We start from the raw sequence: 14,336 nt of genomic DNA, 5'->3' as shown, positions 1-14,336 counted from the left end.
CAAAGGTGGAAGAAACAAAGTAGGGACCTTACCGGACCAAATTTGCTTTTCAGGGTGTTCATGTTACATAGTTACATAGTTCGTATGGCCGAAAAAAGACACATGTCCATCAAGTTCAACCAAGGGACGGGAAAAGGGAAGGGAGAAATTTCTACACATAGGAGCTAATATTTTTTTGTTCTAGGAAATTATCTAACCCTTTTTTAAAGCCATCTACTGTCCCTGCTGTGACCAGCTCCTGCGGTAGACTATTCCATAGATTCACAGTTCTCACAGTAAAGAAGGCTTGTCGCCTCTGCAGGTTGAACCCTTTTTTCTCCAGACGGAGGGAGTGCCCCCTTGTTTTTTGAGAGGGTTTTACATGGAACAGGATTTCACCATATTTTTTGTATGTGCCATTAATATATTTATATAAATTAATCATGTCCCTCCTTAGTCGTCTTTTTTCTAGGCTAAATAGGTTTAATTCTTTTAATCTTTCCTCATAACTTAGATTCTCCATGCCCCTTATTAGCTTCGTTGCTCTTCTTTGTATTTTTTCCAACTCCAGTTAATCCTTTCTATGAACTGGAGCCCAGAACTGAATAGATGAGGCCTCAATAATGTTTTGTAAAGTGGCAATATTACATCCCTGTCCCGCGAGTCCATGCCTCTTTTAATACACGACAATATCCTGTGGGCCTTTGAAGCAGCTGATTGACACTGCATGCTGTTATTTAGTTTATGATTTACAAGTACACCCAGATCCTTCTCAACAAGTGAATCCCAGTGTAGCTCCCCCTAGGACATATGATGCATGCAGGTTGTTGGTACCCAGATGCAAAACTTTACATTTATCTACATTAAACTTAATTTGCCAACTGGATGCCCAAACACTTAGTTTGTTTAAGTCAGCTTGCAATTCACGAACATCTTCCATAGACTGAACTATATTACATAGCTTTGTGTCATCTGCAAAAATAGAAATAGTGCTATTAATCCCATCTTCTATATAATTAATAAATAAGTTGAATAATAGTGGTCCCAGCACTGAACCCTGGGGTACACCACTTATAACCGGGGACTATTCAGAGTAAGAATCATTGACCACAACTCTCTGGATACGGTCCTTGAGCCAATTCTCAATCCAATTACAAACTATATTTTCTAACCCTATAGTCCTTAATTTACCCATTAGACGTCTAAGGGGGACAGTGTCAAATGCCTTTGCAAAGTCCAAAAACACTACATCCACAGCTGCCCCTCTGTCTAGGCTTCTGCTCACCTTTTCATAAAAACAGATCAGGTTAGTTTGACAACATCTGTCCTTAGTAAAACCGTGCTGGCTGTCACGTATAATACAATTTTTTGTCACATAATCCTGTATATAGTCCCTCAATAGCCCCTCAAACATTTTCCCCACGATGGATGTTAAGCTTACTGGTCTATAATTACCCGGGGAAGACCTAGAGCCCTTTTTGAAAATAGGTACCACATTTGCCCTGCGCCAGTACCTTGGCACTATACCAGTCACTAGGGAATCTCTGAATATTATGAAAAGGAGGACAGAAATAACTGAACTAAGCTCTTTAAGAATTCTAGGGTGTAACCCATTTGGTCCCGGGGCCTTGTGCACATTTATTTTATTTAGCTTGGACTTTATCTACATTCATCCAATTCAGTATATCAACTGATATATTAACAGCACTGGGACCAGCTACATCAGCTGCTCTTTCTACTGTTGTATATACAGAGCTAAAGAACCCATTTAGTAATTCTGCCTTCTCTTGATCCCCTGTGACCAACTCCCCATTACCACTATCTAGGGGTCCTACATGTTCAGACCTTGGCTTTTTTGCATTTATATACTTGAAGAATTTTTTGGGATTTGTTTTACTGTCCTTGGCCACCTGCCTTTCATTTTGTATTTTTGCTAATTTTATTACATTGTTACAGATTTTATTACGCTCTTTATAATTTAAAAAGGCTACAGCTGTACCCTCAGATTTGTATTTTTTAAATGCCCTTTTTTTTGTCATGTATTGCCCTTTTTACAGAAGGTGTAAGCCATGTGGGATTTAATTTTAGTCGTTTATACTTGTTACCTATAGGAATACATTTTGCACTATAATTACCCAAAGTAGATTTGAAAATCTCCCATTTATCATTTGTCCCATTATTTAACATTATTTCTTCCCAGTCTATATCTTGAATTGCAGCTCTCATCCTGGGGAAATTGGCTTTCATAAAATTAAGTGTTTTTGCCCTCCCAGCCTGTGTTTGTTTTTTACAGTATAGGTAAAATGTAACTATATTGTGATCACTGTTAACAAGGTTTTCACGAACATTGACATTCCCAACAAGCTCTGTATTATTAGAAATGACCAGATCCGACAGAGCTTCACCTCTAGACGGGTCTTCCACAAACTGGCCCATAAAATTTTTCTGCAACAGTTTGAGGAAATATCTCCCATTTGCAGTTGAAGTCGAACCATGACCCCAAGTAATATCCCGGCCAGGGCAAACCGCCTACTATCAACACTTGTCTTGGGACTGCGTCTCCCTTCAATTTTAATCTCAATACCCCAATAAAGGTGGGAATACTGCTTCCTTTATAACCTAAAGTACGACTCAGCGCTGGATCATTTCTCCTGTTTTCTTCTAATATCCCGGTAATTAAAATCTCCCATTATCACTACAGTACCAGCCTGTGCAGCCCACTCCATCTGTTTATATAGCTGACCTTTCATCTCCTCGGTTATATTGGGGGGGTCTATAGATTACACCAAAAGTAATTTTTTCCGTGATTACCTCACTTTCTATTTCCACATACAAGGTTTCAACCTCCTCACAGTCTTCACCCACTATTGTCTTTTTCACACTCACCTTCATATCACTTCTCACATACAGACATACACCACCACCTTTCCTATTTGTCCTGTCTTTCCTAAAAAGTGTAAAACCCTGTAGATTTACAGCCCAGTCGTGCGAAGAGCCTATCCATGTTTCAGCAACACCAACTATATCTATATTTTCTTCCAGTATCAAGGCCTCCAGTTCCCACATTTTGCTTGCTAGACTTCTGGCATTTGTGAACATACACTTTAACTTGCCTTTCAGTTTTTCACTTTTATTATCAGAAATGTGATTATTTGACATTATTTGGGCATTTTTATTTACACTGCTGTTTTGTAACAAAAGGATCTCCTTATCCTGTTGTCTAGTCCTCTCCCCACAGTCTGTTTCTCCCCCCACCAATAAAGTCTGACCCCTGTCTAACCTAACTACCCCTTGATTTTCTACATTGACCTCCCTCCTCAGCCCTAGTTTAAATACTCTGCCACCCCAGCTAGAATTCTCTCCCCCAGCACAGCGGACCCCCTTCCATTTAGGTGCAAATCATCTGCAGAATACAGTTTGTAACCCAATGAAAAGTCAGCCCAGTGCTCTCGGAACCCAAAGCCTTCTCCTCTACACCAAGACTTAAGTCATGCATTTATCTTCCTGAGCTCCGGCTGTCTTTCCTGTGATGCGCATGACACAGGCAGTATTCCTGAGAATACAACCTTGGAGGTCCTTCCCTTCAGCTTGTAGCCTACTTCTTTAAAATTATTCTTAAGGCTCCTCCACCTACCATTTATTGTCGTTGGTACCGACATGGACCACAATAGCTGGATCATCACCAGCCCCTCCCAGCAATTTGTCCACCCGTTCCACCACATGCTGGCACCAGGGAGACCGCAAACCATTCAGTTGAGGCGGTCTTGGCGACAAATTATTCTATCCGTCTTCCTGATTATAGAATCCCCTACAACTATCAATTGTCTTGGCTTACCTGCATTACCATCCCGCCGACTACTAGCTGGGCTGTTCTCCCGGCTGTTAGGGAGATCAGTATCCACTGGGCTGCCATTTCTGAGACAGACACCCTCGCATCATCACCCAACTTGGCAATTTTACTTGGAATATCAAAAACAGGATTGGCCTTCCTTTTCTTGGACCCCTTTCTACTGCCCCTAACTACATTAACCCAGCTACTTGCCTGATCCTGGTCACCCATGTCTTCACCCTCCAGTTCTACCCTACTAACTGCATGCTCCGTGAGCAGCAAGCTCCGCTCAAGATTGTCTAACTTCCTCAGTGTTGCATTCTGCTCCTCCAGATCTCTAATGTGAGCTTCCAGGTGACCAACATGCTCACATCTGCCACAGAGGTATTCACCCTGGAACTCAGGCTCCAGTCGTGCATACATATGGCAAACTGTGCACTGAAGAAAACCTCCAATCCTGCTAACCATTATCCCAGTTACCTAAAAGAAAAACAGTGAACAGTTGTTAAAGTAAAAGAAAAGAAGAGTACTTACAGGGGCTGTAACTCCTCTTTTTAACTCCGGTTTTGTAACTCCACTTGATATACAAACCACTTGTTTAGCTCCATAGGCTCAGGAGGGGCAGACATGCTGCCGGACAGTACCAACTTGCTACAGCAGATGGATGGCGCTTACATTTTTTTAATTTGGCACCGGATCCCAGGACTCTGCTGTAGCCACAATTTCTAACATCATTGGCCAATCAGAAAGCTCACCGTGACGACATCACATGCGGCCATGCCACTTTCCATCAGCTGGAGGAGAGGAAATCCCAGCCCAGGGCAGAGGCATAGCTAGGTTCTCCAGCACCCGGGGCAAAGATTCAGTTTGGCGCCGCCCCGCCCAAACCTCGTTGCCGAAATCTTCCCCCTCGCCAGTTTTGTTTTCTCTACCAATCAATGAGGTGTCATTTTTTTATGTAACTCGAGCATAAAGCCATTTGTACATTTTACAAGCAATATAGTTCTATATACAACACCAGAACAAAGCTCATTACATATATACAGCACCAGAGCAAAGCTCATTACATATATACAACACCAGAACAAAGCTCATTACATATATACAACACCAGAACAAAGCTCATTACATATATACAGCCCCAGAACAAAGCTCAGTACATATATACAACACCAGAACAAAGCTCATTACATATATACAGCACCAGAACTAAGCTCAGTTCATACAGCACCAGAATAAAGCTCAATGCAAATATACAGCATCAGAACCAAGACCAGTACATATATACAGTGCAATAACAAAGCTCAGTACACATATGCAGTGCCAGAACCAAGATCAGTACATATATACAGCACCAGAACAAAGCTTAATACATATATACAGTACCAGAACAAAGCTCAGTACACAAATATAACACCAGAACAAATACAGCTCAATTTAGTGCAACTCCTGCCATAGAGGTTTGCACTAAATTGTATTCAGCTCCCAGCATGGTCCAAACAATGGTAAAGATATGCTGGGAGATGCTGTTTCACAAAAAAGCAATCATACCACCCATCATCTCGCTGCAGATCATACAATGACTACAGTGCTGATTAGAGGCAGAATAAACATTTACATTAAATGACTCACAGGTGACAGTCTGAGATTCTAGTGGTTTTTTTTCTCTTTTCTTCCCCATCCAGTCCAGACCTGTGACGATTTCTCCTGGCCACAGCCCATTTCTGCAGTTTGCAACTCAGATGTCTTCAGCTTCTCATTTTTCAAACATTTCTGAACCTTTAAAAAAATATAAAGTTCTCATGGTGTCAGACACTGTGCCCCTAAATATAATAGCACCATATACTGTACTTCTAATTATAATATCACCATCCACTGTCCTTGATTATAATAGCACCATACATTGTGTCCCCGATTATAATAGTGCCATACACTGCACCTTTAATTATAATAGCACCATACTCTGTGTCCCACACACACATCGTGCCCCCTTTAGGTAGTGCCCCCATAAAGCCCCCTGTAGATAGTGCAGTACATAGATCCTCCTGTAGCTAGGGACCCCCATAGAGCCCCTGTAGATAGTAACCCACATACAGCCCCATGTAGTTAGAGTCCCACATATAACCACCCCTGTAGATGGTGTCCATATATAGCCACCCCTGTAGATAGCGCCCTACATATAGCCCCCCTGTATATAGTGCCCCACTTATAGCCCCCTCTGAAAGTAAATCCCCACATGTAGCCCCCCCTGTAGATAGTGCTCCAGATATAGCCCTACCCTGTATATAGCGTCCAACATATAGCCCACTCCTGTAGCTAGTGCCCTACGTATATCTCCCCCTATAAATAGTGCTCCACATATAGCCCACCACTGTATATAGTGCCTCACATATAGCTCCACCTATAGTGCTTCAAATATAGCCCACCCCTGTATATAGCCCCCCATTAGATATAGCGCACCCATGTATATAGTGTCCAACATATAGCCCACCCCTGTAGATAGTGCCCTGCATATATCTCCCTCTATAAATAGTGCCTCACATATAGCTCCCCCTCTAGTGCTCCACATATAGCCCCCCCTGTAGATAATGTCACTCACATTTTTATTCGGATAAAAAAAACAACTTTAAATACTCACCTTAATCCCGTTGAAGCGCCGTCCGGTGGCAATGCAGACCTGCTCTCTTCTGAGCAGGTCTGCTAAGGTTGAATGAAAAAAGTGGCGCGATGACATCATCGTGCTGTTTGTGTCATTGTATGGCGCTGATTGACATGGCCAGTCATTCTGCCCTACCAATCAGTGCCTTTCATAAACGCAAGAGGCACGATGACATCATCGCACCACTTGCGTCTTTGAAAGGCGCTTATTGGCAGGGCACTATAACTTGCCCTGTCAATCAGCGCCTTTCAGCGAGGCAAGTGGCGCAAAGAGGTAATCGCGCCGCTTGAGCCGTTTAAAGGCTCTGAATGGCCGGAATGTATCCGGCCATTCATCGCCTATAGTGCAGGAGGGGGGTGGCGGCGGCTGGTTGCAATAGCGCCGCCACCCCCTCAGAGAGGCAGCAAGCCCCCGTCATGGACGGTGCGGCCCTGGTGCCCCCCCACTAGAGATGAGCGAACTTATGAAAAGTTTGGTTCGGCTGGTTCGCCGAATTTCACGAAAAATTTAGATTCGGACCGAACTAGTTCTGACCGAACCTGTAATTTCCGTGCGCCGAGCATGGTACTGTCCAGGGTGCTGAAAGAGTTAATGGGCTGCACTAACTCTTTCAGCAACCTTGACAGTACCATGCTCGGCGCGCGGAAAATACAATTTTAATGTAATAAAAAAAAAAAGAAATACGTTCATACTTACATTCCTCCTGTCCGGCCTCCAGCGATGACGTTTCATCCATGTCGCCGCTGCAGCCAATCACAGGCTGTAGTGGCGGTCACGCACGTCACGTGACCGCCTCTGTAGCCAATCACAGGCTGCCGCGGCCCCTGCAGCCAATCACAGGATGCAGCGGCCTCTGCAGCCAATCACAGGCTGCCGTGGCCTCTGCAGCCAATCACAGGCTGCAGCGGCCTCTGCAGCCAATCACAGGCTGCAGCGGCCTCTGCAGCCAATCACAGGGTTTGTTTGTAATCAGTTACCGTAGAGACACACATTGTGTTTTTAACTGGGCGTGTTTATGTGTATGACGCTGACCAATCAGTGACCAGTCAGCGTCATACACTCCTCAACATCTGCACGCTCCTCTCCTGAAATATTCTGTGCTGCTGTGAACTCTGCTCTTACCATTACGTAGCTCTCAGTCTGTTACCTCTTCTCCACTCCTGTCCTCAATAACACCTTCACATGATTGGCAAGTCACCACCCCGCACAAGATCCGCACGCTCATCTCCTGAAATACTCTGTGCTGCCTTAAACTCTGTGGACAGGTCAGGATCCTGTTTCTTTTAAATGCTGCTGGGGAACCTGCTCGATCCACTATATAAGGCTGCGCCTCCATCCTCTTCTGCCCCAGTCACTTATTCCCAAGCACTGTAAACTTTCAGATTGGTTGCGCTGTGAATATTCGGAGAACGTGATTGGTTTATGTGCAGGGTAATGAACATACAGACAAGCAGTAGAAGACTGACTAAAGGCTGAGCATTTCATTGAATTCAGTCTTCTACTGCTTGTCTGTATGTTCATTACCCTGCACATAAACCAATCACGTTCTCCGAATATTCACAGCGCAACCAATCTGAAAGTTTACAGTGCTTGGAAATAAGTGACTGGGGCAGAAGAGGATGGAGGCGCAGCCTTATATAGTGCATCGAGCAGGTTCCCCAGCAGAATTTAAAAGAAACAGGATCCTGACCTGTCCACAGAGTTTAAGGCAGCACAGAGTATTTCAGGAGATGAGCGTGCGGATCTTGTGCGGGGTGGTGACTTGCCAATCATGTGAAGGTGTTATTGAGGACAGGAGTGGAGAAGAGGTAACAGACTGAGAGCTACGTAATGGTAAGAGCAGAGTTCACAGCAGCACAGAATATTTCAGGAGAGGAGCGTGCAGATGTTGAGGAGTGTATGACGCTGACTGGTCACTGATTGGTCAGCGTCATACACATAAACACGCCCAGTTAAAAACACAATACACGCCCAGTTGGACATAACGAAAAAAAAACGCCCAGTTGTCCATTTCAAAGCTCATTTGCATATATGCACACGACCGTAATAACGGGCTCATAGACTTCTATTGGCCACGGATACCTTCCCGTTTTCTTACGGGAAGGTGCCCGTGCCGTTGAAAAAGATAGAACATGTCCTATTTCAGGCCGTAATAACGGCACGGGCAGCCCATAGAAGTCTATGGAGCTGCCGTAATGACGGGTGGCTACATGTGTGCAACCGTCATTACGACAGCGTTGCTAGGCGACTTCAGTAAATAGTCACTGTCCAGGGTGCTGAAAGAGTTAACTGATCGGCAGTAACTGTTTCAGCACCCTGGACAGTGAATTCCGATCAGAATATAGAGTAACCTGAAAAAAAAAAGACGTTCATACTTACCGAGAACTTCCTGCTTCCTCCAGTCCGGTCTCCCGGCCGTTGCCTTGGTGACGCGTCCCTCTCGACATTCGGCCGACATTCCTGGATGACGATTCAGTCCAAGTGACCGCTGCAGCCAATCACAGGCCAATCACAGGCCAATCCCAGGCTGCGGCGGTCACATGGACTGCCGCGTCATCCTGGGAGGTCGGACTGGATGTCGAGAGGGACGCGTCACCAAGGCAACGGTGACGCGTCCCTCTCTTGACATCCAGCCCGACCTCCCTGGATGACGTGGCAGTCCATGTGACCGCTGCAGCCTGGGATTGGCCTGTGATTGGCTGCAGCCTGTGATTGGCCTGTGATTGGCTGCAGCGGTCACTTGGACTGAATCGTCATCCCGGGAGGTCGGACTGGAGGAAGAAGCAGGGAGTTATCGGTAAGTAGGAACTTCTATTTTTTTTACACGTTGATGTATATTGTGATCGGAAGTCACTGTCCAGGGTGCTGAAACAGTTACTGCCGATCGTTTAACTCTTTCAGCACCCTGGACAGTGACTATCTCCGCCGGGTTCTGTCAAAACGTGTTCGGCTGAACCCGGTGAAGTTCGGATTCGCTGCGAACCGAACTTTTCCCGATGTTCGGACCGAAACCGGGTTCGGTTGTCGCGGTTCGCTCATCTCAACCCCCCACCTTCCCTCTTAGTTGTGCCCGGGGCCGCCTGCCCCCTCCTAAGCTATGCCCCTGCCCAGGCAGCTCAGAGATAACGCTCATTGCACGCTAAAACCCCTGCCCCCTTCCCTCCACGGGAGAGCTTTAAAGAAGCCTGGGGCTGCCTCTCTTGTGAGGACTCTTGCGAAAGGATGGGAGAGGCTGTTAATAAGACAGAGAATCCTGTCCACTACTCAGCCCTGCCACCGCAGTGGGGAAAAACTAGGCTAGCGGCAGTCACATGGGATGAACCATCATCCCAGGAGGCCGGCCTGTATAACTTCAGAGGGCCGGTCTCCTGGGATGACGCTTCATGCCATGTGACCGCCGCTGCAGCCAATCACAGGGTATCTTTGCCATGTGAACCAGGCTTTACATTTTAATAATGCTAGTATTTTTAGAAGCATTTTTTGATTCAGTTTAAATTGTCAGAAAAAATGTGAGTGTAAAGGAGGCCTACATTCACACGACAGTGAAAAAAAAATGGCTATTAGAAACTGATCAACTGTCCGTTTTTCATGGCCATTTTGCATTAATGTGTCTCCAAATTTTCATCTATTTTCAGTCTGTCTGTCTGTTTTTAATGGCCGTTTGACATCCGTTTTGCATCCGTTTTTCATGGCTGTTAAAAAAACTGATTAATTTTTTTGTCCCAACCCCCTGAAAACACCACAAAGAAGGTCACATGTTCACCTAGACACTATTTATAGCCTCCCCTGTAGATGATGGCACATAGCCTCCCTGTAGATGATGCCACACAGTCTCCCTGTAGATGATGCCACACAGCCCCGATGTAGATGATGACACATAGCCCCAATGTAGATGATGCCACACAGCCTCCATGTAGATCATGCCACACACACCTCTCCAGAGAAAGCACCACACTTCTCCTCCCTGTAGTAATTTTTTGGGACTGTCTCTGTAAATTCTGGACAGTCCAGAAAAATTCGCTACAGTTGACAACTATGTACATTGACCCCTGTACTAAAGCCACACTACCCTTGTAGTGAGCGCAACAATACCCGACATTTATTAACAAACTTCTGGCTGAATGCCCTACACATTCACCGATGCAGCGCCGTCTTCTTCAGGTATAGTCTCTAGTCTTCACGGGTTATGCCAAGGCAGCGCGATGACATCATCGTGCCGCATTCGCAGAACCCGTGAAGACCAGAGATTACACCTGAAGAAGACGGCGCTGCATCGGTGAGCATTCAGCATCATCGCGCCGCCGATAGCCAGCAAGCCTCTTGAATCCCCATGTCACCGATGCATTTTTAACGTTTGTTACATGTATTGACGTCCGTTAAAAACTGATCCATTGACATCAATGGGGGCCGTCTGGCCGTGAAAACGGCCAAAAATAGGACATGTCCTAGTTTTTGAAGGCCAATATTCACGGGCTGTTATAAAATGACCGTGTGAATATGCCCATAGAACATCATTGTTCTGAAAATGGCCATGTGAACACATCCATAGATCATCGTTCTGAAAACGGCCGTCTGACGGCCGTTCAAAAAACGTCAGTCTCATGGCCATTTTTAACAGTCATGTGAATGTAGCCTTACTGAGTACTATTGCTGTCTATGTGCACCCTCTTATTATCACTGTCAGCATATTTTCTAATGGCTACTCCCAGCAGGATAAGGTGCCATGTCACACAGGACCTTGTGATCTCAAACAGGTTCCACGAACATGACTGCAGTATATTATACCAGCGATCTAACGATCGCTGGTTCAAGTCCCCTAGGAGGGGCTAATAAAATGTGTAAAAAAAAGTTAGATCCATTTTTCAGGAGTGTAAAAAAATCCTTTTCCGATTTTTCCCCAAGCACAATGTAAAAAATAAAAAACAAAAACAAAATTGGTATCACAGTGTCCGTAAAAGTCTGAACTATTACAATATTGCGTTATTTAACTTGCACGGTGAACGGCGTAAAAAACAAACAAATTGAAAACACCCGAATCGCTGTTTTTTGGTCACCTTAGCGCTAAAAAAATTTATTTAATAAAAAGTGATCAAAGAATTATATGTACCAAAAAATGGTACCAAGAAAAACTACAGCTTGCTCCGCAAAAAAATAATCCCTCAAACCGCTCAATCGACCAAAAAATAAAAAAGTTATGGCTCTCAGAACGTGCTGAAAGAGAACATTATTTTTTAACAAATAGTTTTTTCGTTGTAAAAGTAGTCAAATATAAAAAAAAACAATATAAATTTGGTATCACCGTAATTGTATTGAGACACAGAATGAAGTTGAGTTGTCGTTTTTAACGCACGGTGAAAGCCACCCCACAAATATTTTTTTTTCCGTTTCCCAGTACATTACTGTATATGGTACTTTAAATGGTGCTAGTAGAAACTACAACTCCTCCTGCAAATAAATAAGCCCTTACAGCACTCTATTGATGGAAAAATAAAACGTTAAGGCTCTTGGAAGGCGGGCAGTGATATACTAAAACGTAAAAATGAAAAATGGCTAGGTTGTTAAGGGCAGTGGCGTAACTACCATTGAAAACACCACAAAGAAGGTCACATGTTCACCTAGACACTATTTATAGCCTCCCCTGTAGATGATGGCACATAGCCTCCCTGTAGATGATGCCACACAGTCTCCCTGTAGATGATGCCACACAGCCCCGATGTAGATGATGACACATAGCCCCAATGTAGATGATGCCACACAGCCTCCATGTAGATCATGCCACACACACCTCTCCAGAGAAAGCACCACACTTCTCCTCCCTGTAGTAATTTTTTGGGACTGTCTCTGTAAATTCTGGACAGTCCAGAAAAATTCGCTACAGTTGACAACTATGTACATTGACCCCTGTACTAAAGCCACACTACCCTTGTAGTGAGCGCAACAATACCCGACATTTATTAACAAACTTCTGGCTGAATGCCCTACACATTCACCGATGCAGCGCCGTCTTCTTCAGGTATAGTCTCTAGTCTTCACGGGTTATGCCAAGGCAGCGCGATGACATCATCGTGCCGCATTCGCAGAACCCGTGAAGACCAGAGATTACACCTGAAGAAGACGGCGCTGCATCGGTGAGCATTCAGCATCATCGCGCCGCCGATAGCCAGCAAGCCTCTTGAATCCCCATGTCACCGATCCATTTTTAACGTTTGTTACATGTATTGACGTCCGTTAAAAACTGATCCATTGACATCAATGGGGGCCGTCTGGCCGTGAAAACGGCCAAAAATAGGACATGTCCTAGTTTTTGAAGGCCAATATTCACGGGCTGTTATAAAATGACCGTGTGAATATGCCCATAGAACATCATTGTTCTGAAAATGGCCATGTGAACACATCCATAGATCATCGTTCTGAAAACGGCCGTCTGACGGTCGTTCAAAAAACGTCAGTCTCATGGCCATTTTTAACAGTCATGTGAATGTAGCCTTACTGAGTACTATTGCTGACTATGTGCACCCTCTTATTATCACTGTCAGCATATTTTCTAATGGCTACTCCCAGCAGGATAAGGTGCCATGTCACACAGGACCTTGTGATCTCAAACAGGTTCCACGAACATGACTGCAGTATATTATACCAGCGATCTAACGATCGCTGGTTCAAGTCCCCTAGGAGGGGCTAATAAAATGTGTAAAAAAAAGTTAGATCCATTTTTCAGGAGTGTAAAAAAATCCTTTTCCGATTTTTCCCCAAGCACAATGTAAAAAATAAAAAACAAAAACAAAATTGGTATCACAGTGTCCGTAAAAGTCTGAACTATTACAATATTGCGTTATTTAACTTGCGCGGTGAACGGCGTAAAAAACAAACAAATTGAAAACACCCGAATCGCTGTTTTTTGGTCGCCTTAGCGCTAAAAAAATTTATTTAATAAAAAGTGATCAAAGAATTATATGTACCAAAAAATGGTACCAAGAAAAACTACAGCTTGCTCCGCAAAAAAATAATCCCTCAGACCGCTCAATCGACCAAAAAATAAAAAAGTTATGGCTCTCAGAACGTGCTGAAAGAGAACATTATTTTTTAACAAATAGTTTTTTCGTTGTAAAAGTAGTCAAATATAAAAAAAAACAATATAAATTTGGTATCACCGTAATTGTATTGAGACAAAGAATGAAGTTGAGTTGTCGTTTTTAACGCACGGTGAAAGCCACCCCACAAATATTTTTTTTTCCGTTTCCCAGTACATTACTGTATATGGTACTTTAAATGGTGCTAGTAGAAACTAGCCCATTATGGGCTCTTTTCCATGCGGCAGATGTACATTCTGTCCATTCATGCCAAAAACCAAAGTCTTTAACAACCCTGTAGATGGCAAACAGTACACCATCAGACAATTCATAAATTGCCAGAGTAGCGGTGTTATATACGCCGCCAAGTGCCCATGCCCTAAACTATATATTGGCAAGACAATTCAACAATTTAGGAGAAGAATCTCCAAGCATGTGAGTACCATCAACACACAAGAAGATACCCCTCTCTCCAGACATATTAGATCTTGTCACCAGGGAAATGCCAATGTCCTGAAATTTTGGGGCATTACCCAAGTCAAATTGGGCCCTAGAGCTGGCAATTTAGACAAAAAACTGTTACAAGAAGAAGCACGCTGGATACATAGGTTGGGATCTCTCAGCCCCATTGGTCTAAATGAGGGCTTCACTTTCGCCGCCTTCTTATAGAAGTTTTTATAAAAATGTCTTTATAGGATCTTTTATAAATATTCTCCATGAATTTCCATTCCAACTATCCAAAAACATGGATTATATCAAGTCTTCAACCTTGATAACTATATGTATACAATACACTATG

The sequence above is a fragment of the Rhinoderma darwinii genome, chromosome 1 (genome assembly GCF_050947455.1).
Source record: "Rhinoderma darwinii isolate aRhiDar2 chromosome 1, aRhiDar2.hap1, whole genome shotgun sequence".
Lineage (NCBI taxonomy): Eukaryota > Metazoa > Chordata > Amphibia > Anura > Rhinodermatidae > Rhinoderma > Rhinoderma darwinii.
The sequence above is the reverse complement of the archived record's forward strand: the minus strand, read 5'-3'. Positions refer to the sequence as shown.